The 26,760-nt window shown below is 46.1% G+C and overlaps 1 protein-coding gene across 1 annotated transcript in view; it reads right to left on the reverse strand.

The window, feature by feature from the left end:
• The window catches only part of LOC137532204 (mitochondrial amidoxime-reducing component 1-like), a 28,189-nt gene extending 8,543 nt beyond the window's left edge, over positions 1–19,646 (reverse strand). The window contains exon 1 of the mRNA XM_068252453.1: positions 19,564–19,646. The gene's annotated coding sequence lies outside the window, so the exon portion shown is untranslated. The remainder of the gene's footprint in view (positions 1–19,563) is intronic.
• Between the last annotated feature and the right edge of the window lie 7,114 nt (positions 19,647–26,760).

A 26,760-nucleotide genomic window follows, 5' to 3' on the forward strand; every position in this document is an offset into this window, starting at 1 on the left:
ATGGACAGAGTCTCCCACCTGAGCTGTAGATCTCTGCAGCTCGTCCAGAATCACCATGGGCCTCTTGACTGCATTTCTGATCAGCGCTCTCCTTGTTCGGCCTGTGAGTTTAGGTACACGGCCTTGTCTTGGTAGGCTTACAGTTGTGCCATACTCCTTCCATTTCTGAATGATCACTTGAACAGTGCTCCGTGGGATGTTCAAGGCTTTGGAAATCTTTTTGTTGCCTAAGCCTGCTTTAAATTTCTCAATAACTTTATCCCTGACCTGTCTGGTGTGTTCTTTGGACTTCATGGTGTTGTTGCTCCCAATATTCTCTTAGACAACCTCTGAGGCCCTCACAGAGCAGCTGTATTTGTACTGACATTAGATTACACACAGGTGCACTCTAGTCATTAGCACTCATCAGGCAATGTCTATAGGCAACTGACTGCACTCAGATCAAAGGAGGCCAAATAATTATGCACACCCCACTTTGCAGTTATTTGTAAAAAATGTTTGGAATAATGTATGATTTTCGTTCCACTTCTCACGTGTACACCACTTTGTGTTGGTCTATCATGTGGGATTCCAATAAAATTGATGCATGTTTGTGGCAGTAATGTGACAAAATGTGGAAAACTTCAAGGGAGCCGAATACTCTTGCAACCCACTGTACCTGGGGCTTCCTCCAGCCCCATCAGCATGGATCGCTCCCACGCCACCGTCCTCCGCTGCCCCTGTCCGCCGGTACTGGGTCCCGTCACTTCCGCCGGACGCGGGCAGTCTTCCGCATGCACAGGGGCTCCCTCCGGCTCTTTACACATGCGCCTGTGCAGTACTGAGGGAGCCCCTGTGCTTGCGTCGACTGGCCAAAATGACGTGACCAGGTTCTGGTGGACAGAGGCAGCGGAGAAAGGCGGCGTGGGAGTGATCCAGGCTTATGGGGCTGGAGGAAGCTTCAGGTATGTATAAAAAAAAAAGCTGTGAGAACAATCACATAGAGCAGTGGCCCTCAAACTAAGGCCCGCGGGCCGAATGCGGCCCCCTGAGGCTTTTTTACCGGCCCCCCACACACAAAATGTATTACTTATAGATGCGGTCAGCTACGTATTTAAATATTGGTGGTCCGCATATAGAATAGCAGTGCTGGCACCACCCATCCACATGGAAGCCAGAAAGCAGTAATATTGCTGGTTTCCAATCAAATTCCACATCAGGTGACACTGCTGTCCAATAGGGCTGCAGGTTGTCATCTGGGTATGCGTCACTGTCCGGCCCGCAAAGACTTCTACATCACTTTATGTATACTCCGGCCCCCCAGCAGTCTGAAGTATGTTGACCCGGCCCTTCGACCCAAAACGTTTGGGGACCCCTGACATAGAGCAACAATGCACAAGCGCTTTTAAAGAGGTAAGGCCCATACACACATCTGCCAGGCGGATCGCTCAAGACCAGTCTTATCAGCTGAACGACGGACTGTACACGCCCGATTTGACGTCCAAACGACCAGTCGTTTAAAAAAAAAAAAAAATCTGACGTGTGTATGGGCCTTAACTGTCAGGCATAAAATCCATAATCAATTCTCTATTACAAATGGTTAGGTAAAAAAGATGCTAACAAGGAAATTCAAAAAGGTTTAAAATCAATTTAACCCCCCCCCCCCCCCTCCTCCATATATTATTAGTCCTCATACCCCCAGGCTCTTTTCTCATATGCTTGCTGCAGAAGGGACATTGTAATGCATGTCAATTAAAGAAAACCTGAACTGAAAACAAAAAGTCAAAATCACCATGCACAGGTCATACTTAGAGAGTCTGAAGCAAGAATAAATCTCACTTCAGACCTCATAGTTAGCAGGGGCATGTGTGCCCCTGCTAAACTGCCGCTATCCCGCCGCTAAACGGGGGTCCCTTCACCCCCAAATCCCCTCGGTGCAGCGGGGGAGCGCTTCCTGGTTGGGGCAGGGCTAACCGCCGCAGCCCTGCCCCACGCGCGTCTGTCAGCGCGTATCTCCGCCTCTCCCCCGCCCCTCTCAGTCTTCCTTCACTGAGAGGGGCGGGGGAGAGGCGGCGATGCGCCGCTGATAGACGCGACTGGAGGCAGGGCTGCAGCCGTTAGCCCTGCCTCCAGGAGCGACCAAGTCTGCGACCAAGTGTTGCAGGGGGGGGGGGGTTGTGGGTGAAGGGACCCCCATTTAGCGGCGCGATACCGGCGGTTTAGCAGGGGCACACATGCCCCTGCTAACTATGAGCTCTGAAGCGAGATTTATTCTCACTTCAGAGTCTCTTTAACTCCTGTGTAGTTTACTCCTCAATCTCTTTCTCCTCTCCTGCATCCTATTTGTCCACTGTGATCAATGGAATTCTCCATCCTCCATTTTAAAAATGGTCATTACCCCATAACAGCTTCCTGGTCAGCACATTATTAAACTGTAATTTCCCCACTTGATCCATAGGGAAACATGGACATTACCTTGCACATTCAGTTGTATCTGACAGATGCTGATATGTAACTGACCGCAAAAGGTATATTTCAGTTCTGACAAAATCTTGTCAGAACTGGAAGGAATCACTGTAAGAAGAAAATGGTGAGCTTCTGAGAGGAACTGACGGTGAGGTTAGTATGTAATATTCATTTACAGCTACGTCATGTGTTTATTTTAAATCATTTTACTCGCTTCAGGTTCCCTTTAAGCCTCTGTCCCTCACCTCTGTTCGGCCTGGAACCCACTACAAATCGCTATAGCAATCGCTAGCGATTTGTATGAGCGGTTTTTTTTTTGTTTGTTTTTACAAAGTGCAGTAATTTCAAAACGCTACCAAAATGGTTCAGTTTAGGTTTTGACGAGCAATTATGCCAGCTTTATATACTTTACATTGCAGAATCGCTAACGCTCAAAAATACTGCATGTCCTGCGTTTGCGATTTGGTAATCACAATCGCTCCAGTGGAATTTGGCCCATCCATTAACATTAGCTGAGTGTTTAGGGAAATCGCTAGCGGTTTGAATTGCTTCCCTAAACGCTCACAAAATCGCTCCAGTGGGTTCCAGCCCTCACTCTCTGATTGGCTGCCTGTTTTTGGTCACTTGCAGCTGCTAGGACGCAGGGAGGGGGCCAGAAGCTGTCCTCAGTCACTGTCCTCAGAGGGGGGCCTCCTGCCACATCCCCCCTCGCCCTGCATTCCCCCCTACTGTGTGCCCCTCTCTGCACTCCTGCCACATCCCCCCTCGCATCTCCTCCCTATTACTCAGTGAAGCAGGGAGGAATAAAAGCAGTGCGCAGACTCGCCTCCATATGGTTCCATGCGCTGGAGTTCCTGTCTATACACTCTGCCCTTCCACCGGCGGTACTGCAGAGTGTATAGACAGGAACAGTGGCGTTATTAAAAAGCCGTGGGCCCCATGCAAGTTTAGCATTGGGGCCCCCCCCAAGCATGCTATAGATCACAGTTCCCCAACCCTGTCCTCAAGCCCCACCAACAGTAAGGCCCAGTGCACACCAAAAACCTCTAGCAAATCTGCAAAACGCTAGAGGTTTTTGAAGCAGATTTCAGAGTGATTCTAGGTATGATTAGAGAGGTTTTCTAAACACACCTAGCGTTTTCTGCAGCGTTTTTGTGTAGCAGATTACAAATATTGTTACAGTAAAAGCTGTTACTGAGCAGCTTCTGTAACAAAAACGGTTTTCCACTTTCCTATACTTTAACATTCAGGCAGAAACCCCTCAGAAATCTAAAAAAATGCTGCAGCCCCCGAGTTTGCGTTTGTGGAAAAAACGAGCCGCTCTGGTGTTCACCATCCCATTCACTTTCATTAGCCAAGCGGTTTTCCCCCTGCAAGCGTTTTAAAAAACGCTCCAGAACCGCTCTGGTGTGCACCAGCCCTACATGTTTTGCAGTCAGAAAACTACAAACATTCACAGGTGAGGTAATTAGCATCTCAGCAGGGCTCGGTGGATTTCCACAAAACTTGCACTGTTGGTGGGCCCTGAGGACAGGGTTGGGGAACACTAGATAACAATTGATACGGCGCCCCAAAACCAATCAAAGACGACCTCAGTGTCAGAGGTGCAAGAACGGGATGGGAAACTGTGTGTTAATGATGACTACTATTCAAATCAACTATAGAAAAGAATATTATCAGCACCGCACCAATAAAGAGCTAATACTGTGTTTGAGGAGTGGGCCCCCTCTTGCCCAAGGGCCCCGATGCGGTAGTTACCTCTACACCCCCTATTGCTACTCCACTGGATGGGAACTCCAGTGCCATAATGAGCAGATTAGTCTGCGCCCACTGCCTTTATTCCTCCCCGCTAAGCTCTATAACAGTGCGGGGAGAAGAGGAGAGGCGAGGCGAGGGGGGAATGCGGATGCCGAAGCCTGTGGGACCAAGGCCCTCTCAAACTGCCATGGCCAGAATTCAGGCCATTTCACTATATAAGGCCTCCTTTCCACGGACCGCTGATAGGCAGTGAAATGCCTCTCAAACTCTCACAACTGCTCACTGCTGCCTGATAACTGCTTGTCGCTGCCTGATAACTGCTCACTGCTGCCTGATAACTGCTTGTCTCTGCCTGATAACTGCTTGTCTCTGCCTGATAACTGCTTGTCTCTGCCTGATAACTGCTTGTCTCTGCCTGATAACTGCTTGTCTCTGCCTGATAACTGCTTACATCTGCCTGGTAACTGCTTACATCTGCCTGATAACTGCTTGTCTCTGCCTGATAACTGCTTGTCTCTGCCTGATAACTGCTTGTCTCTGCCTGATAACTGCTTGTCTCTGCCTGATAACTGCTTGTCTCTGCCTGATAACTGCTTACATCTGCCTGATAACTGCTTGTCTCTGCCTGATAACTGCTTGTCTCTGCCTGATAACTGCTTACATCTGCCTGGTAACTGCTTGCTGAGCACACAGCTCAACAGTTTGTGGAAAGGAGGTCTAAAATACACTGAAAGCAAAATTTGGCCAGTGCAATACATCTGTTACGCAAGTAGAGCAAGTAACAATCTACTTAAATATGTGTCTTTTTTTTCCCTGGCATAGTATTTTCAAACACCAGCGCTAAAAAAATAAATAAAAATGCTCTTAGGCCTCTTTTCCACAGACAGTTAATAGACAGTGAAATGCCTCTCACAACTGCTCACTGCTGCCTGGTAACTGCTCACTGCTGCCTGGTAACTGCTCACTGCTGCCTGGTAACTGCTCACTGAACATACAGTTCAATTGTCAGAGGAAAAGAGGCCGGAGTGTGAACAAGCCCTACCTGTCCTCTAACATTCCCTGCAGCGGTGTTATTCCCCCTCCAGGCCGCCACAGATAGTAGGGAAAGATGCAAGTCTGCTGCCGGTTGCACCCGGCTAATGGAAAAGAACCCCTGCAGCTAACCCCACAGCCTCGCAGCTCTGCAAATCTTAACGTAATGCAGATTGTACTGCTGCACCAAGCTATTTCCAATGTTAATTGTGCTACTTGAATTCAGCCAAACAAGACTCTAGATCAAGGGTAGGGAACCTATGGCTCGGGAGCCAGATGTGGCTCTTTTGATGGTTACATCTGGCTCACAGACAAATCAGTAGGGGTAAGTTCACTAAGCTACACCGCTCAAGCAGCACAGCTTAGTGTGGCAGCTCAAGTAACATTTTCAAAGTAGGCACGTTACTGCTGTAGCAGGCACTACTAACTTATTTGCGCTCCCCCCAAAATGAACAGCTGCTTCAATTGTCCCCCCTTGGATCCTGTCAGGTCCAGTGACTTTGTAGGACGAGATACCCGCACTTTGATTGGCCCAATAGGCTGCCTGTCACTTGATAGGCAGCCTATTGGGCCACAGTGCGGGGATCTCATCCTACAAAGTGAATCAACCCACAAGTCAGCTAGCTAATTGTACAAGCTGTTAGTCGGTATTTCTCCTGTCCGGCTCTCAGGGAAATTGCTGATGTTGCTGAAACCCAAGAGAAGCTGAAGACGGGTCTGACACTTCCGCTGCCCAGTGGATCAACTGTATACACATCACCATGGCAACTGGGACAGCCCTCTGCCGCGCTTGCGCACTGTCCCAGTTTGAAACACATTGTATGGCTCTCACAGAATTACATTTTAAAATATGTGGCGTTTATGGCTCTGTCAGCCAAAAAGGTTTCTGACCCCTGCTCTAGATTGCTGTGCTGTAACTACTGTATCTGTACACACATCACACCTGATTTCCCGATGCTCTGACTGCAGGGGACTGGAGAGCAGGGATGGTCAATGACAGGCTATGAGGCTAATCATTCTCAGTTGATGTAAATTTTATGCTAATTTATGCAGCTCCTAAATGGACCAAATGCAGCAGCTGAGTGCAATTTGCTCACTTCCAAGCTGCATAAATTTCCACAAAATTCCTATCAGCTGGGAATGTTTCATTAGCATTAGAGAATAGGGATGATGTATTTTTATTTTTACAATTTTTTGCAATAGTGGTCCTTTAAGACCATTCTATGTAATAATTGGGCAATTGTATTTTATCCTGGTGATCCAGAATGCTGCACAGTCTCTCCTCTCTGCCTGGCCATACACTGTGACCATTATTTGCTCTCAGTTGATGAAACTTTGAAAACTTTTCCTGCAGGTCAGCACAAGCCTCCGCCAGGGTCGCTGTGAGGTCAATATCGGTTGTGTAATAGCAATCACGGTATTCTCCCGCAGCACATGCTACATGTGGCTGCATTAAACACTACGGCCTGTTCTCCAATGCATGCGCTTTGAACAGCAGCGCATGCAATGCAATTTGCAGACTGAATGGATGCGATTTTCTTGCTGTAAATCGTGCTGCTCGCTTTCCGTCAGATGCAATTCTTCTGGTATCGCAAACAAATTCCATTTAGTACAAAAGGACAGTTGTACTTTGTAACTGCACTGAAAATCAATGTGCAAGCGTCCCGGGAAAAGAATATCATGTGCTTTTCTATTTGAAGTGGAAACTGGCCCTAAATCAATATATGACCCAGATGAGAGGGGTGCAAACGCTCCACCCCCTATACAGAGGGTTTATTGAAGTGTGGGCACACGGGTGACTATGGGCTCTATTCATAAAAGGTTACCGTAAGTTTTCCGCTCAAAACAGCGGACTTTCCCGACCATTTAGCAAAGTGGGCATTCATAAAGGCTGTTCCCGCATGAAAATCTACAATCCCCCAGCAGAGCGAGAAATTTCCGCCTTCTGCTGTGTTTTTCTAGATTTATCTAGAAAAAAGTAACAAAATGGCCATTCATAAAGTTTAGAGGAAGCGGTGTGTGGACGGGAAATACCGCTTCCTCTGATTTTGCGGATTACATACAAGTGAATGGGACAGACCTCCCAGAGAGAGCAGTGCACGGAGGGACGCTGCCCGCGTAAGTGTTTCCGCATGTCTTCCAACAGCTTACCGCCAGCTTTCAGCGGGAGATCTCCGCTCTTGCATCGCAGCTGGCAAGATTTTTATGAATGACCACCCAGAAGTATAAAATACCGCTGCGGTATTTTACCTCCACGAGTATTTTCGCAACAACTTTTTAGTGACTAGAGCCCTATGTGTGCTCCAGCAAATGTGGAATGGATTTTATTTACAAAGTGTCTCCTATTAAAGGACAACTGAAGTAAGAGGCATATGGTGACTGACTTAACCTCCCTGGCGTTCTATTAAGATCGCCAGGGAGGCTGCGGGAGGTTTTTTTTTAAATAAAAAAAAAACAGTTTCATGCAGCCAACTGAAAGTTGGCTGCATGAAAGCCCACTAGAGGGCGCTCCGGAGGCGTTCTTCCGATCGCCTCCGGCGCCCAGAATAAACAAGGAAGGCCGCAATGAGCAGCCTTCCTTGTTTTGCTTACATCGTCGCCATAGCGACGAGCGGAGTGACGTCCTGACGTCAGCCGCCTCCGATCCAGCCCTTAGCGCTGGCCGGAACTTTTGTTCCGGCTGCGCAGGGCTCGGGTGGCTGGGGGGACCCTCTTTCGCCGCTGCTCGCGGCGGATCGCCGCAGAGCGGCAGCGATCAGGCAGCACACGCGGCTGGCAAAGTGCCGGCTGCGTGTGCTGCTTTTTATTTCACTAAAATCGGCCCAGCAGGGCCTGAGCGGCAGCCTCCGGCGGTGATGGACGGATATATTCGTCCATACCGCTGAGGAGGTTAATGAACTTGAAGAAAAAAAGACTGTCACTAGATGCTAACTGGAATCTCACTGGCCACACCGGATCACTTGCCTGCAATCATGTGATCTCAGAAATACAAGAATCACTTTGCAGATACAAAGAGAATCAAGGCACTGTGGATTGCAATGAGGGTACCTTGAGGGCTCGGTTCCACTTTTGCGGTGCGGAAGCGCCTGAATTCCACCGCTGATGAAAATGCATGCGGATGCTTTTCCCCGTGCGTTTTTGCCACAAATTCGCATGCGCATTCGCATAGGTGAGGGTATATGCGATTTTAACCATGTCACTGCCTGTGTGAATTTACATTGGTACCTATTAGTGTTGGGCGAACAGTGTTCGCCACTGTTCGGGTTCTGCAGAACATCACCCTGTTCGGGTGATGTTCGGGTTCGGCCGAACACCTGCTGGTGTTCGGCCAAACTGTTCGGCCATATGGCCGAACTAAGAGCGCATGGCCGAACGTTACCCGAACGTTCGGCTAGCGCTGTGATTGGCCGAACGGGTCACGTGTAGTGTTGGGCGAACATCTAGATGTTCGGGTTCGGGCCGAACATGGCCGAACTCCGAACATAATGGAAGTCAATGGGGACCCGAACTTTCGTGCTTTGTAAAGCCTCCTTACATGCTACATACCCCAAATTTACAGGGTATGTGCACCTTGGGAGTGGGTACAAGAGGAAAAAAATTTTTAGCAAAAAGAGCTTATAGTTTTTGAGAAAATCGATTTTAAAGTTTCAAAGGGAAAACTGTCTTTTAAATGCGGGAAATGTCTGTTTTCTTTGCACAGGTAACATGCTTTTTGTCGGCATGCAGTCATAAATGTAATACATATAAGAGGTTCCAGGAAAAGGGACCGGTAACGCTAACCCAGCAGCAGCACACGTGATGGAACAAGAGGAGGGTGGCGCAGGAGGAGAAGGCCACGCTTTGAGACACAACAACCCAGGCCTTGCATGAGGACAAGAAGCGTGCGGATAGCAATTTGCATTTTGTCGCCATGCAGTCATAAATGTAATACAGATGAGAGGTTCAATAAACAGGGACCGGAAACGCTAACCCATCACAGATGTTCATTGTTCATGTTACTTGGTTGGGGTCCGGGAGTGTTGCGTAGTCGTTTCCAATCCAGGATTGATTTATTTTAATTTGAGTCAGACGGTCTGCATTTTCTGTGGAGAGGCGGATACGCCGCTGATCTGTGACGATGCCTCCGGCAGCACTGAAACAGCGTTCCGACATAACGCTGGCTGCCGGGCAAGCCAGCACCTCTATTGCGTACATTGCCAGTTTGTGCCAGGTGTCTAGCTTCGATACCCAATAGTTGAAGGGTGCAGATGGATTGTTCAACACAGCTACGCCATCTGACATGTAGTCCTTGACCATCTTCTCCAGGCGATCGGTGTTGGAGGTGGATCTGCACGCTTGCTGTTCTGTGTGCTGCTGCATGGGTGTCAGAAAATTTTCCCACTCCAAGGACACTGCCGATACCATTCCCTTTTGGGCACTAGCTGCGGCTTGTGTTGTTTGCTGCCCTCCTGGTCGTCCTGGGTTTGCGGAAGTCAGTCTGTCGGCGTACAACTGGCTAGAGGAGGGGGAGGATGTCAATCTCCTCTCTAAAGTCTCCACAAGGGCCTGCTGGTATTCTTCCATTTTGACCTGTCTGGCTCTTTCTTCAAGCAGTTTTGGAACATTGTGTTTGTACCGTGGATCCAGAAGGGTATAAACCCAGTAATTGGTGTTGTCCAGAATGCGCACAATGCGTGGGTCGCGTTCAATGCAGTCCTAGGCCGAAGAGGTCATAGCCTAGGGTCACAAAACCTGTTTATTGGGCAAATTCAATGGTGGCGAGTCTGACGTACATAAATCGCAGCAATGGCCGTTAGCAACGTCTGAATCTCACGAAATGTCTCATGCAGGTAGAAGACATATTGTTAGACTTGGGCTCCAAAGATGGGTTCCCTACATCTCTGCAAACCAGAGTTACAGGGCTCCAAATTTGGTAAAATCCCCCATAGGCTTTCATTGGGCCTCCTATTTACAGTTCCAAAATCTCACATCTTTTCAAAGGGCAATTACTCAGCAGTGGCAAATTTTCTAGCATTGTAGGGACCCTTAGGGGGAACATGACTGGTGAGTTTCGGGCCCCTAGGCCGAAGAGGTCATAGCCTAGGGTTACAAAAACCTGTTTATTGGGGCTATTTCAATGGTAGTGATGGTGACGTACATAAATCGCAGCAATGGCCGTTAGCAAAGTCTGAATCTCACGAAATGTCTCATGCAGGTAGAAGACATATTGTTAGACTTGGATTCCAAAGATGGGGTCCCTACATCTCTGCAAACCAGAGTTACAGGGGTCCAAAATTGGTAAAATCCCTCATAGGATTTCATTGGCTCCCTATTTCACTTTCCAAAATCTCACATCTTTTCAAAGGGCAATGGCTCAGCAGTACCAAATTTTCTAGCATTGTAGGGACCCTTAGGGGGAACATGACTGGTGAGTTTCGGGCCCCTAGGCCGAAGAGGTCATAGCCTAGGGTTACAAAAACCTGTTTATTGGGGCTATTTCAATGGTAGTGATGGTGACGTACATAAATCGCAGCAATGGCCGTTAGCAAAGTCTGAATCTCACGAAATGTCTCATGCAGGTAGAAGACATATTGTTAGACTTGGATTCCAAAGATGGGGTCCCTACATCTCTGCAAACCAGAGTTACAGGGGTCCAAAATTGGTAAAATCCCTCATAGGATTTCATTGGCTCCCTATTTCACTTTCCAAAATCTCACATCTTTTCAAAGGGCAATGGCTCAGCAGTACCAAATTTTCTAGCATTGTAGGGACCCTTAGGGGGAACATGACTGGTGAGTTTCGGGCCCCTAGGCCGAAGAGGTCATAGCCTAGGGTTACAAAAACCTGTTTATTGGGGCTATTTCAATGGTAGTGATGGTGACGTACATAAATCGCAGCAATGGCCGTTAGCAAAGTCTGAATCTCACGAAATGTCTCATGCAGGTAGAAGACATATTGTTAGACTTGGATTCCAAAGATGGGGTCCCTACATCTCTGCAAACCAGAGTTACAGGGGTCCAAAATTGGTAAAATCCCCCATAGGCTTTCATTGGGCCTCCTATTTACCGTTCCAAAATCTCACACCATTTCAAAGGGCAATGGCTCAGCAGTGGCAAAACTCACCAGTCATGTTCCCCCTAAGGGTCCCTACAATGCTAGAAAATTTGGTACTGCTGAGCCATTGCCCTTTGAAAAGATGTGAGATTTTGGAAAGTGAAATAGGGAGCCAATGAAATCCTATGGGGGATTTTACCAATTTTGGACCCCTGTAACTCTGGTTTGCAGAGATGTAGGGACCCCATCTTTGGAATCCAAGTCTAACAATATGTCTTCTACCTGCATGAGACATTTCGTGAGATTCAGACTTTGCTAACGGCCATTGCTGCGATTTATGTACGTCACCATCACTACCATTGAAATAGCCCCAATAAACAGGTTTTTGTGACCCTAGGCTATGACCTCTTTGGCCTAGGGGCCCGAAACTCACCAGTCATGTTCCCCCTAAGGGTCCCTACAATGCTAGAAAATTTGCCACTGCTGAGTAATTGCCATTTGAAAAGATGTGAGATTTTGGAACTGTAAATAGGAGGCCCAATGAAGGCCTATGGGGGATTTTACCAAATTTGGAGCCCTGTAACTCTGGTTTGCAGAGATGTAGGGACCCCATCTTTGGAGCCCAAGTCTAACAATATGTCTTCTACCTGCATGAGACATTTCGTGAGATTCAGACGTTGCTAACGGCCATTGCTGCGATTTATGTACGTCAGACTCGCCACCATTGAAATTGCCCAATAAACAGGTTTTGTGACCCTAGGCTATGAGCTCTTCGGCCTAGGACTGCATTGAACGCGACCCACGCATTGTGCGCATTCTGGACAACACCAATTACTGGGTTTATACCCTTCTGGATCCACGGTACAAACACAATGTTCCAAAACTGCTTGAAGAAAGAGCCAGACAGGTCAAAATGGAAGAATACCAGCAGGCCCTTGTGGAGACTTTAGAGAGGAGATTGACATCCTCCCCCTCCTCTAGCCAGTTGTACGCCGACAGACTGACTTCCGCAAACCCAGGACGACCAGGAGGGCAGCAAACAACACAAGCCGCAGCTAGTGCCCAAAAGGGAATGGTATCGGCAGTGTCCTTGGAGTGGGAAAATTTTCTGACACCCATGCAGCAGCACACAGAACAGCAAGCGTGCAGATCCACCTCCAACACCGATCGCCTGGAGAAGATGGTCAAGGACTACATGTCAGATGGCGTAGCTGTGTTGAACAATCCATCTGCACCCTTCAACTATTGGGTATCGAAGCTAGACACCTGGCACAAACTGGCAATGTACGCAATAGAGGTGCTGGCTTGCCCGGCAGCCAGCGTTATGTCGGAACGCTGTTTCAGTGCTGCCGGAGGCATCGTCACAGATCGGCGGCGTATCCGCCTCTCCACAGAAAATGCAGACCGTCTGACTCAAATTAAAATGAATCAATCCTGGATTGGAAACGACTACGCAACACTCCCGGACCCCAACCAAGTAACATGAACAATGAACATCTGTGATGGGTTAGCGTTTCCGGTCCCTGTTTATTGAACCTCTCATCTGTATTACATTTATGACTGCATGGCGACAAAATGCAAATTGCTATCCGCACGCTTCTTGTCCTCATGCAAGGCCTGGGTTGTTGTGTCTCAAAGCGTGGCCTTCTCCTCCTGCGCCTCCTCTTCCATCCTGTGTGCTGCTGCTGGGTTAGCGTTACCGGTCCCTTTTCCTGGAACCTCTTATATGTATTACATTTATGACTGCATGCCGACAAAAAGCATGTTACCTGTGCAAAGAAAACAGACATTTCCCGCATTTAAAAGACAGTTTTCCCTTTGAAACTTTAAAATCGATTTTCTCAAAAACTATAAGCTCTTTTTGCGAATTTTTTTTTTCCTCTTGTACCCACTCCCAAGGTGCACATACCCTGTAAATTTGGGGTATGTAGCATGTAAGGAGGCTTTACAAAGCACAAAAGTTCGGGTCCCCATTGACTCCATTATGTTCGGAGTTCGGGTCGAACACCCGAACATCGCGGCCATGTTCGGCCTGTTCGGCCCGAACCCGAACATCTAGATGTTCGCCCAACACTAGTACCTATGCGAATTCGCATGTGAATTTGCGGCAAAAAACGCATGGTGAAAACACATGCGATTTCCCTATTAAATACATTGCATGCGATTCGCATGCATTCCACTCGCAGGCGAATTATGCGGCTCTTTTGTGTGTTTTTTCACCGCTGAAAAAAATGCACCTCAACAACGCTACAGTGGAAACAGGCCCATCCACTTGCATTACGTGTGCGAATCACACGCATGCGGATTTGCGATAGTGGAAACGAGCCCTTAATCACAGAGGCGAGCAAAGTATAGGCATATATACTTTGTGGGCCTCTGAGGAAGCTTTTGTTAAAGCGAAACGGCTGTCAGACCTCCATCACCCCCACTGCATACCCTGATGTCTGTGCACTGTGATTAAAGGATACCCGAAGTGACATGTGAGATGAGATAGACATGTGTATGTACAGTGCCTAGCACACAAATAACTAGGCTGTATTCCTTTTTCTTCTTTTTCTGCCTGAAAGAGTTAAATATCAGGTATGTAAGTGGCTGCCTCAGTCCTGACTCAGACAGGAAGTGACTACAGTGTGACCCTCACTGATAAGAAATTCAAACTATAAAACACTTTCCTAGCAGAAAATGGCTTCTGAGAGCAAGAAAGAGGTAAAAAAAAGGGGAATTTCTTATCAATGAAGGTCTGGACTGAGTGAGCCACTTGCATACCTGATATTTAACTCTTTCAGGCAGAGAAAGAAAAAAAAGGAACACAGCATAGTTATTTGTGTGCTAGACACTGTACATACACATATCCAGGGGCGTAACAATAGACCCTGCAAGTGATGCAGCCGCAGGGGGGCCCAGTCCTGAAAGACTGACAACTAAGGGCAAGGAGAGAAAAAAAACTTTCTGCTCTCTGCACAATTGTTCTAATGACTGCATCTGCTCAGCCATTGATAATAATAATAATAACAGTATTTGTATAGCGCCTTTCTCCTGTCGGACTCAAAGCGCTTGCGAGGCAGCCACTAGAGCGCACTCAGTAGGCAGTAGCAGTGTTAGGGAGTCTTGCCCAATGAACTCCTTACTGAATTACTGGCTTACTGAACAGGCAGAGCCGAGATTCAAACCCAGGTCTCCCATGTCAGAGGCAGAGCCCTTAACCAGTACACCATCCAGTCACTGATATATAAGGAATCATACAAAGTTTTACAGACAGAGATTTGTAGACAGCCTCTATTCAGAGTGCAGCAGCAGGGTCATGTGTACAGCGCTGCTCTACCCCCAGCATCTCTACCTCTCCCTAAGTGCTCTGTACTGTAGTGATGCTTCAGGAGTCTGGGCACAGAGAGAAAAAGCTTCCTATTCTTGATATTGTTCTAATGACTGCATCTGCTCAGCCACTGATAACAAATCTCACAATTATTGGCGGGAGGGGGCCCCATCCAAAGTTTTGCAAGGGGGCCCAGTGATTTCTAGTTACGCCCCTGCCCATGTCTATCTCATCATGTCACATGTCACCTCGGGTATCCTGTAAAGAAAACCAGAGATGAACGCTTTGGCACAAAACAAACATCTCCCCCGATAGATTTTACGAAATAAATACTATACCTGGTAATTTCGCCGCTCTGGTGTGCCGTTTTTTGTGTTTGTTTTTTTGTTTGTTTTTTTTACTAAAACTCCATGCAAAACACAGTTCATCAAAAAAGCATATTATTTAGTGGGCTGTGTGCAAAATGAAATCACCATTTCCACTATTTCTAAAAACCTCTTATGACAAATAGAGATAAAAAAAATCTCCTTTCTCTGCACCAGCAGCTCCTCCCATCTCATCACAGCTCTCTGTGATGCTGCAGTATACAGAACAGGAAAGCAGAGCCAGAAGGGGGCAGGCTTGGGCTTGAAAAGACATCAGAGAAGACAGACTCATCTATCATGATTCCTGAGCAAAGCCAGACTGAATGCTCAGTTGGGGATTTTATCAGGGCTGATAACAAGCAGGCTGAGCAGTGAAGGATGAAACCGAGAGCAGGGTAGGTGTTTTCTCTAATGTTCCCACTGATATATATGGTGAAATACATGAGGGTGCTAAGTCTCTGGTTCACTTTAAGGCCTCTTTTCCACAGACTGTTGATGGTCAGTGAAATGCCTCTCAAACTCTCAGAACTGCTCACTGCTGCCTGGTAACTGCTTGCTGAGCGCACAGTTCAACAGTCTGTGGAAAAGAGGCCTAATGGTACCCTCATTTGCATCCACAGTACCTTAATTCTCTTTTTATCTGCAAGGTGGCTGACATAACTAGGCATTCTAGTCTCCATGGCTGCAGTGGAGTATCATCATGTTACCCACCGGTGTCTAGGAGGAAGTTGAAGTAGTGCGCCCGTTGCTGAATTCACAGTGGTCAGTGGCATAATACACACTTTATAATTAGCGTGAACTGCAATGGAAATTGGACATAGATTTTATTATAATGCCTGCATGCAGTTAGAATAATGCAATCCATTACAACACAGAAGTGTGAACAGGCCCATAGAATTGTATGTGCAGTGAGTTGATATGAAAAATTATTCTGCAACGTAACTGAGCACTGTGAACCGGCCCAAAAGGTCAGGTAAGATTACCTTTTTTGTTACCTGCACTGTTAGGCCTCTTTTCCATGGACAGTTTATCTGTGTGCTCAGCAAGCAGTTGCCAAGCAGCAGTGAACAGTTACCAGGCAGCAGTGAGCAGTTATCAGGCAGCAGCAAGCAGGGCCGGTTCAAGCTACTACGGGGCCCCAGGGCAAAGGTGGCCTGGATACCGCCCCCCCCCCCCCCCCCCCCCCCCCGTGCCTTCGCGAGCAGGTTTATGGGAGCAGCAGCCATACAGACTTTTAGATCTCAGCGGCAAACCCATCATCTGTTAGCATAGATGTAAGTGAGCAGAGCGACTTCCCCGTATAAGTACCTTCCATCCTTCACTTACCGTACGCGCTTCTCATCAGATCTTTTGATCCCCACACCGCAGAAAGCAGCTCCTGCTTTTACTTTCACGGAATCACTTCCCGCGGCAGGCAGTTGATGGAGACGCTAATTTCTTCTCCACCTGCCCTCTCTAGTACGGGAAACTGCGGGGATCAAAAGGTCTAACGTGAAGTGAGCAAGTGATGGACTGAAGACACTTACGGGGGGGAACCCGCGCTGCTGACATGTGCACTGCACACTTGCAGCTCCTCTGCTAACTGATGCTGGCAGCTGCTGAGATATGAAGGTCTGTAAGGGGAATGTTTTTGCATTGAGGCACACACAGACCGGGGGGGGGGGGCTCTGCCCCATTTGCCTTAGGCCTCCTTTCCACGAACTGTTGAACTGTGTGCTCAGCAAGCAGTTACTAGGCAGCAGTTACCAGGCAGGCAACAAGCAGCAGCAAGCAGTTGTGAGAGTTTGAGAGACATTTCACTACTTATCAAGCTGTCTGGTAACTGCTTGCTAAGCACACAGTTCAACCGTCTTTTCCACGGACGGTTGAACTGTGTGCTTAGCAAGCAGTTACCAGACAGCAGCGAGCATTTACAAGGCAGCAGTGAGCAGTTGCCAGGCAGCAGCAGGCAGTTGTGAGAGTTTCACTGCCTATCAACTGTCCCGTAGAAAAGAGGCCTTACTGTAATCAGTAGGCAGCCCATAGTGAAAGGAACCCAAACCAAAGTCTTGCCTTGTCAAGACACTGAGGAGAATAAGCCCTGCACATAAGTGGGCGGGGTGAGACTGCACTCTCTTGGCAAAGGGATGGCAGAGGAGAGAAGAGTCTCTAGCAAGGGAAATGCAGGGCAGCTTGTTTGAGGTTTGGTTAATTAATACATAAACACTGATGCTGTAAGAATGAACGCTGTTACTGCGATCAGGAATTTAGCAAACCTAAAGTGAGATTAGAGGGAAATCTCTGGACACCATAGCCTCCCCGGGCCTCTCTCTGTGCCCTCGTTCCTGTGCCAACCCCTGCTGAAGTTTTGCGACTTCAGCTAGGTCTTTGGTACCTCTCAGCAGCTTTCAACCGTCTTCGGAAACAAGCGTTTCTGAAGATGGCACATCCGTACTGCGCACAGGGCCGGTGCTGCCGTTAAAGAGGCTCTGTAACAACATTTTCAGCCTCATTTCTTCTATCCTATAAGATAAGTTCCTATACCTGTTCTGGTCTGGATTACTGCAGCCTTTTCTAGTTGCACTGCGTCTGTAATATATCTAATATTCTCTTCTTTGTCAAGAGAAGTTATGCATGCCCCCTGCAGGCTCTGTGTGTGTACTTTATTAGTCACAGACAGGTCTCTGCTCTCAATTTCAGCTTGTCTGAGGGGGAAGGGAGCTTCCCATGCTGAGACACTGAGAATCCCTGACTTGAGTTCTCTATTTTATAAAAACTTGTAGTATACTGTCACATTTTATATATATATATATATATATATATATATATATATATATATATATATATACACACACACACACAAACATCACTGCCTAAAACTGGGGATTAAAAGCCAGGATCGCCGCGGGGAGCGGCAGAAACAGCAAAAAGGGATCCAGGAGATCACAGTGACTCGATTGGTAGGTTTTTTTAGTGTACAAATTGGACAGTACAGATTCTCTTAAGGCAAAGTGAGCCTTGCCTCCCGATTACTCCCTGGGGTCCCCTGCGCTGTTTTTGGCAGTAACTCCCCTATCCCGGCATGCTGCTCTGTTCATGCTCCTCGTCTTCATCCCGGGGGCTGGCTGTTTCTTCTCCATGACCCGGCATATGCCATTACGCATAACATGTGCCAGGTCACTAAGAAGAGGCGGCCAGCACTGAGGATGAAGGCGGCGAGGTGGGATGGAGAAACATGGCAGGACGGATCCATCTGAAAATGGCGCCTGCGACTAATGGCGCATGGTATTGTCGCTAATCCGTTTGACGCTTATCGCTATTTAACGTTAAAGCCTTATTGTTATTTAGCGCTAACACACAGAACCCTCTCTGTACCTATCCCTAACCCCTAAACCCCCCTGGTGGTGCCTAACCCTAACCACTTCCCTGGAGGTGCCTAACCCTAAGACCCCCCTGGTGGTGCCTAACCCTAACCACTTCCCTGGAGGTGCCTAACCCTAAGACCCCCCTGGTGGTGCCTAACCCTAACCACCCCCCTGGTGGTGCCTAACCCTAAGACCCCCCTGGTGGTGCCTAACCCTAAGCACCCCCCTGGTGGTGCCTAACCCTAAGACCCCCTGGTGGTGCCTAACCCTAACCACCCCCCTGGTGGTGCCTAACCCTAACCACCCCCCTGGTGGTGCCTAACCCTAACCACCCCCCTGATGGTGCCTAACCCTAACCACCCCCCTGATGGTGCCTAACCCTAACCACCCCCCTGGTGGTGCCTAACCCTAAGACCCCCCTGGTGGTGCCTAACCCTATGCTTGACAGTGTTACATTAAATCCATTCACCATTTTGCAGTTAAATAACTTCTGCAGTTTGGCTTATGTAGGGCGCTATTGATAAATAACGTTACTGTGGGCAATAACGTCTGCTGCTTGGCATATGAACAGCGCTATTGATAAATAACGTTACTGTGCGCCGGTTTTCTTCTGTTCTCCCTATGCGCCATTATTATGCAGTACTAACGATAAATAGCGATAAGCGTATCTTTTTAATGTGCCGCCATTTGTATGCATAGGCGCTGTGCGCCATTATTCACTGATCCATGGCAGGACAGGCGAGTTACAATACTGCTAAAATGGTCCACGGGCCCCAGGGAGTATAGTATTTCGGGAAGGGAGAAACAGCAGTCAGCTCGGGGGCCCTGGGGGTTCCAGGCTATCTTTGCCACGGGACCCCAGTGCACAGCAGGTGTTCCGACGTGATAACCCCCTGACTGCGCATGCAGAGCTGGGACTCGCACATGCTCAGTGTGCACTCTTCTTTGGAAGTAGTTGGGGACGCAAGTATATCGGAATGCTGCCCAAAGGGGGCCGAAGACACAGCCAGTCGCAGGACTTCACCGGGGGCGGCACTGGAACGATGGGACCAGGCCTGGGAAGGCTGTATGGTATTCAGAGCCTCCCCTCTACAGCTTCAGGATCAGCCCAGACTTCAGCATACAGACAGAGGACACAGCTGGCAGCAGAGACAGGAAGCACACAGGAAATACACATTTATTCATGAAACGGCTGTAGAGGGTCTTCCACCCTCCTCAATCCCCTCCTACAGGCCAAGACAGACCAGAAACAGCTAAACATAGATCTACTTACAGCAGCTGTGTCCCTGCTACACACACAGAATGGCAGCCTGTGCTTCCCAGCACACAACATAATGTCATCCCAGCCTCTGACTCTGCTGCTCTGGCGCCATCTAGTGCTCCATAGAAGGAACTGGAATTATTAACTCCTACTTATCCAAACAGTAAAACTTATGCTAGGTACACACGATACGTTTTTTGCATTCGATAGATGCGTTTCGACTGATCACTTCCGTCATGTCGGATATTAATTTCAATTGTTTTACTACTCGATTTGATGAGAATGGAGCAGAAAAACAAATCGAAAATTGATCGAACTGAAAAGTGACCGAAAAAACGCCTTGTGTGTACCTAGCATAATACTAGGTACACACAATGCAATTTTCTGACAGATTCACTGTCAGATCAATTATCTCCAATCTGATTTCCAAACGATTTTTCAACTGATTTCCGTTAACTTCTATGGAAAATTGATTGGAAATTAGTCAGAAATCAAATCAGACATGTTGGAAATAATAGATCTGTCAGTAAATTGCATCGTGTGCAGGGATGCTTAAAACCGAATTGGGGTGAAACCCGGATAGTTGCTATCCGGATATCTGACAGTTACCTGTGCGGGCTGGGCAGGGGGATCAAGCTTACCTGTCTGATGTCTTCTTCGGTCCGTCCCTCGGCGCCTCCCACAATGCGGTCCAAGCGGCGGGCACGTGACTACAAACACTTCCTCCTTCCATGGTTGAAGGAGGAAGTGTTTGTAGTCACGTGATGCGCGTGGAATGCATTGTGGGAGGCGCCAGGAACGGACGAAGAAGACGTCAGACAGGTAAGCTTGCCCCCCCCCCCAGGTAACTGGGTGAAATCCGGATAGCAACTATCCGGGTTTCACACGAATTTGGTTTTGAGCATCCCTGATCGTGTGTAGCTCGCATTAAGGTGGACATATTTTACTCAATGGACACCAGATTTGGATCTATGACCTGCCACACAGATTTGCAGCAGATATCAGCATGAGTTTCCTCTTCCTGCCAGGACCCCCAGGTCTTCCCCATGTTATGCTGGGAATACACAATGAGATTTTTCAGCAATTTTACTGTCGGGTCGATTTTCCGATCGTTTTTATAATCGATTTCCATTCACTTTGATGAGAAAATAAGTTCTGACCTGTCGGAAATTATCTATCGAACCATCTATCTGCCAAAAAAATCTCAGAGTGTATTAGCTGTGTAGATGTGTTTCTCTTTGCCTGTATCCACTGACCCCACTGCCTATACTGCTGGTGTCACAGTGGAGACCAAGAGAAGACACACTGGCAGACAGGTGGGACTGCAATACTCACCATGGCCCGGAGTTCCTCTGAGGACAGTCAGGGACATGACTATGTACTCTGTATAGTGCTGCAGATGATGTCATTGCTATTTAAATACATAATAATAATATGGTAGGGTATTGGACTATGCCAAGATTAGAGTGTGAGCTCCTCTGAGGACAGTCAGTGACAGGCCTATGTACTCTGTAAAGTGCTGCAGAAGATGTCAGTGCTATATAAATACATTATAATAATATGGTAGGACATTAGACTATGACTATGGCAGGATTAGATTGTGAGCTGCTCTGTGGACAGTCAGTGACATGACTATGTACTCTGTAAAGTGCTGCAGGAGATGTCAGTGCTATATAAATACATAATAATAATATGGCAGGACATTAGACTATGACTGGTAGGATTAGAGTGTGAGCTCCTCTGAGGACAGTCAGTGACATGACTATGTACTCTGTAATGTGCTGCAGAAGATGGCAGTGCTACATAAATACATAATAATAATATGGTAGGACATTAGACTATGGCAGGATTAGATTGTGAGCTCCTCTGAGGACAATCAGTGACATGACTATGTACTCTGTAATGTGCAGCAGGTGATGTCAGTGCTATATAAATACATAATAATAATATGGTAGGACATTAGAGTAGGACTATGGTAGGATTAGATTGTGAGCTCCTCTGAGGACAGTGACATGACTATGTACTCTGTAATGGGCTGCAGAAGATGTCAGTGCTATATAAATACATAATAATAATATGGTAGGACATTAGACTATGACTATGGTAGGATTAGATTGTGAGCTCCTCTGAGGGCAGTCAGTGACGTGACTATGTAATCTGTAATGTGCTGCAGAAGATGTCAGTGCTATATAAATACATAATAATAATATGGTAGGACATAAGATGGTTAGCTCCTCTGAGGGCAGTGACATGATTATGTACTCTAAAGTGCTGCAGAAGATGTCAGTAAATGCAATATAGTTTTAGTAAAGTTGTGTGACCCCTTTAAGCCTTACTGTATACCGTATTGGCCGATGACATGATGTGTTACCTCCTGATTGATGCTGCGCAGCCCTTGGTGTGCTGTATCCTTTCTGCTCTGTTGTTGAGTACAGGAGTTGCAGCCAGGACTGGAGCACCTGCGGTAACTGGCAGTGTCTAGCCACATTTCTATACTGATATATGTTCTGGGAAGGGTAACCTCAGTGCTTATAGTAAGGCTGGGTTTTACTAGCCTATAAAACAGCACGCTTTCTCAACCAATGTGTACATAGGGTGGTAAAGCATTGAAAAAATGTACAGTGTTTGTCTGCTGGAACCAGCTTCTGGCTGCTATGTGCAAATAGACCAAGGCGATTTTCCACATTGCATTGGGGGGGGAGTCAGTGTAAGCTTTGCTCAATGTCTGGTTTAGCTGCTTCACAACTACCTTGCAAACATTTCCAGAAATCAGCAAGGTACACCCAGCCAGGGCCGGGTCGAGGCAGAGGTGAGAGAGGCTCCAGCCTGGGGGTGCAGTGTAGGAGGGGGGAGCACAACTCACTCAGCTTTCAGTCCCCTATTGTGTTTGAAGCAGAGAGAAATAAGAAAAGGGATACATGGCAGAGACTGCAGCCAGATAACTAGAGATTAAGGTGTTGGGTGGTTGGGGGCGCCTCTTAGTAATAGCAATCAATGTGTGACGGCTGGGGTGGGAGGGATGGAGGGGCGCACTTTGGTGTCTCAGCTTTGGGTGCTGGAGGACCTTGTCCCTGCTCTGCACCCAGCACGAAACACCTGCGGAACTTTCACCTCATCTCATCATTTGCCAATGTGTGGACATCATTAGACTTATGGGCAGCACGGTGACATAGGGGTTAGCGCTCTCACCTTCTGTGTGGGTTTCCTCTGGGCACTCCGGTTCCTCCCACATCCCAAAAACATTCAGATAAGTTAATTTACTTCCCCCTAGGCTACGATACATACACTACACGATACATACATAGACATAGGACTATGGTAGGGACTAGATTGTGAGCCCCTCTGAGGGACAGTTAGCAACAAGTCTGTATACTTGGTACAGCGCTGCGTAATATGTCGGTGCTATATAAATACTAAATAATAATAGAGAAGGGGAATGTTAACAATCATTAGGAAAATCTTGTTTTCTAGGCTTTACCACCCCCCTCCACTGTTATCTAACCAGGGCTGGTTCTAGGCTCAATGGAGCGCTGGGCAACAATGACATGCCCCCCCCCCCCCTACAAAAGCGGCATTTGGCCCCAATGTTTCTGGCCCTCCCAGGTCCTGGAGGCAACTATTGGGGTCCACTATACACCTGAACTCTTAACAACCCCTCCACAGGTATGAGAACTTGGAGAATGAACAAATTTATCTTGAACTCTGAACACACTTCCCCCTACATTAAAAATTACCTTGAAGAATTCTTTGTTACCAATGACAATAAAGAAGTGAGCAATACCACTTTATGGAATGCCCACAAGGCCTTCATGCGAGGGATTTTTATAAAATATGGAGCTATACTTAAAAAGAAACAAAAAATACAAACTGAGGAATTACTAAAACAAATCAAAAATCTGGAACACTCAATATACAATAATAAAAACTCTAATCTAATCCCACAGCTAGAATCACTACGGCAAGAGCTCAAAAACTTATTGGAACATCAATATGAGAGTTGGCAAACAGACTTCAAAATAAGATTATACACAGATAGAAATAAAGCAGGAAAGTCTATGGCTCTCAAAATTAAAGGTCGCAGGATCAAACAAAGAATTCTCAAATTAAAACACCCAACTACTGATTTAATTTCACACCACCCGAATGATATTGCAAATTCTTTTGCAAAGTACTATGAGAAACTATATAACTTGAATCAAGACCCCAATACTATACAACCCTCCCAACAAGACATAGATAGGTACTTAGATAGTGTTGCCCTTCCCCATTTATCAGAGATTGAACAGAAACAACTCAATAACCCTTTTCAAAAAGAAGAAGTTGAAGCAGCCATTAAATCTCTAAAAAATGATAAGGCTCCCGCCATTGACGGATTTATCAATAATTATTATAAAAAATATTCCCATATCTTGATCCCTTCTCTCACAAACATGTTTAATGAGGTCATTATGACAGGTACATTCCCCAAAGAATCACTAGTCTCTATATTAACCACTATCCCAAAAGAGGGAAAAGATCAAACTGAACCAAACAATTATAGACCGATTTCTCTTTTAAACACTGACCTTAAAGTATATGCCAAAGTAATTGCCAATCGTCTTATGCCTCTTATTCCGCAACTGATACACTCCAACCAAGCTGGCTTTGTTAAAGGCAGAACGACCAGTGACAATACTCGCAAGGTCTTGTCGCTCATGCATAGAGTGGAGGCCTGTCGGACGCCTTCTCTGTTTATCTCTTTGGATGCTGAGAAGGCGTTCGACAGGGTCCATTGGGGTTATATGTCTAGTGTTTTAACCAAATTTGGTTGTGTGGGGCCTATACATAGAGCCATTCTTGCATTATACTCCCATCCATCAGCTATCGTATCTGCTTCAGGTTCATTATCATCTCCTTTTAACATAACTAACGGAACCCGCCAAGGATGCCCTCTATCCCCACTCATATTCATTTTAACACTAGAGCCAATGGCACAAAAAAATCAGAAACAACTCTCATATAGTTGGTATCAAATGTGATAGCTCTGAAGAAAAATTAGAAATGTTTGCAGATGATATATTGCTCCACTTACAAAACCCAACCACTTCTCTTAAACACGTTGTAAAAGAATTACAAGAATTCTCAAAAGTTTCATTTTACAAACTTAATGAAAAAAAAAACTATAATCCTCCCATATAATATTTCTGATACAGTACTGAATACACTGAAATCCAATAGTTCATTCTCCTGGTCCTCCACTTCATTAAAATTTCTGGGCATTTACCTTACAGCCCATACTTCCCAATTATATAAAACAAACTACACCCCTTGGATAGCAAATCTTAAGACAAAATTGGAAGCACTGGGAAAATTTGAGTTCTCATGGCTGGGAAGATCTGCAGCATTTAAAATGTTTATACTCCCCCAACTATTATACCTCTTTCGAAATTTACCCATTAAAGTACCAAAAGTGTTCTTTCTCTCACTCCAAAAGATGACCAATACATTTATTTTAGCCAATAAAAAACCCAGATTCTCTAATTATATATTAACAATGCACTCGTCTGAATTGGGTTTAGGAGTACCTGATCTGGAACTATATTATAAGGCCACTGTACTGGATCAGACGAGACCAATTTGGACAAACAAATTATCTAAACCCTGGATGGAAACTGAACAAAATCATCTCACAACCCGCTCATACAAAACCCAACTAGAGTGCCATTTGATATGGCAAACTAAACATAACATAAGTAACCCCACAATAACAAACTCTTTAAAAATATGGAAAGAAATGGTTAAAACTTGCTCTACGGATCCCTTGTCTAAACAATTGCCAATACCATTGATTAGTTTAACCACAACAATCAGCAACCTATCACTTAGCAATTGGGAGTTGAAAGGCCTTGATTCTTTGGAAAAGCTATACAATGGTACCCAATTTAAATCCTTTGAAGCATTAGTCAATGAGTTCCATATACCCAGATCAGATATATTCAAATATCATCAAATCATACACTTCCTTAAAAGACATTCTCCTAATCCAATGTCTTTCCCTCCACAAATCTCAAAATTACTACAACCCCACAATGCTCTCCAGAAAGGGACATCTATCCTTTATAGAACACTCCTCTCAAATAGAACAGAAATACCCAAATGGCAACTGAAAAAGTGGCAATCAATGCTACAAATGGATCTCTCACAAGATGATTGGGAGCTAGCTGTTAAATCTCTCAAATCTTCTTCACATTGCACATCATGAAAACCTACTGAAGATGTTCTGGCTCTGGTATTTAACACCTGACAAAGTTGCACAATTTGATCACCAGACCTCCCCTCTTTGTTGGAGGAATTGTGGTCAAGTTGGTTCAATTGAACACATTTTCTGGCACTGTCCACTGATTAGACCCCTTTGGGAATCAATAGAACTTTTACTAAAGAAACTACCTATGAGTTTATCATATATTCCACCTCATATGGGTTTACTCCATATCAAAGTTTGTGACCTACCTCCGAAGGAAAGATTTCTGATCAGCCATGTTATAATAGCCATCAGGATGTCAATTACTGATAATTGGAAATCACAGAATGTACTGAACATTGAAGAAATACTCAAAATTGTTGAATTCCAGCTAATTGCTGAAAAATCCTGGGCTTTGAGATATGGTTCACTAGAAAAGTTCCTTTGGAGGTCTGATCGGTGGCCATTATTGTTTCCTAATTCCAAACTATCTGAACATTGAAAGTATCACAACCAAGACATACCAAATGACGACAATGAAACATACAAATATCCCTTCATTGAGTCCCTACTGTCCTGTCCTCTCTTATATAAGATGCACTATTTATAACAACAAATTTAAAACAACGTACAATAAGTACAAACCAGTTATACTCGACTACAAAGCCCCTGTTGGGCAATGCCAATTTCCTACCCCACCTTTTTCCCTGTTATCCCGGTTCTTAAATTTAATTAGTATTTATCAGACTCATATGTTTATAGATTTGGGTTATTTCAAGAATCCCCTAAGTTATCTATACATAATAAACACGCCAAGAAGTAAACTACTGAATAGCTCTACATATATAGCTTTATGGATTTTTCTCAGTGAGTTAGTTCTATACATTAGTATTGTATTTTGGATGCGAATGCTGGGTACTTAGCAGGGCGTCCCCCAGTATCCCAGCAGGTCCTGCTCCACACTCAACATAACAATTGAACCAACTAAC

The sequence above is a fragment of the Hyperolius riggenbachi genome, chromosome 1 (genome assembly GCF_040937935.1).
Source record: "Hyperolius riggenbachi isolate aHypRig1 chromosome 1, aHypRig1.pri, whole genome shotgun sequence".
NCBI classification, from domain to species: Eukaryota; Metazoa; Chordata; class Amphibia; order Anura; family Hyperoliidae; genus Hyperolius; species Hyperolius riggenbachi.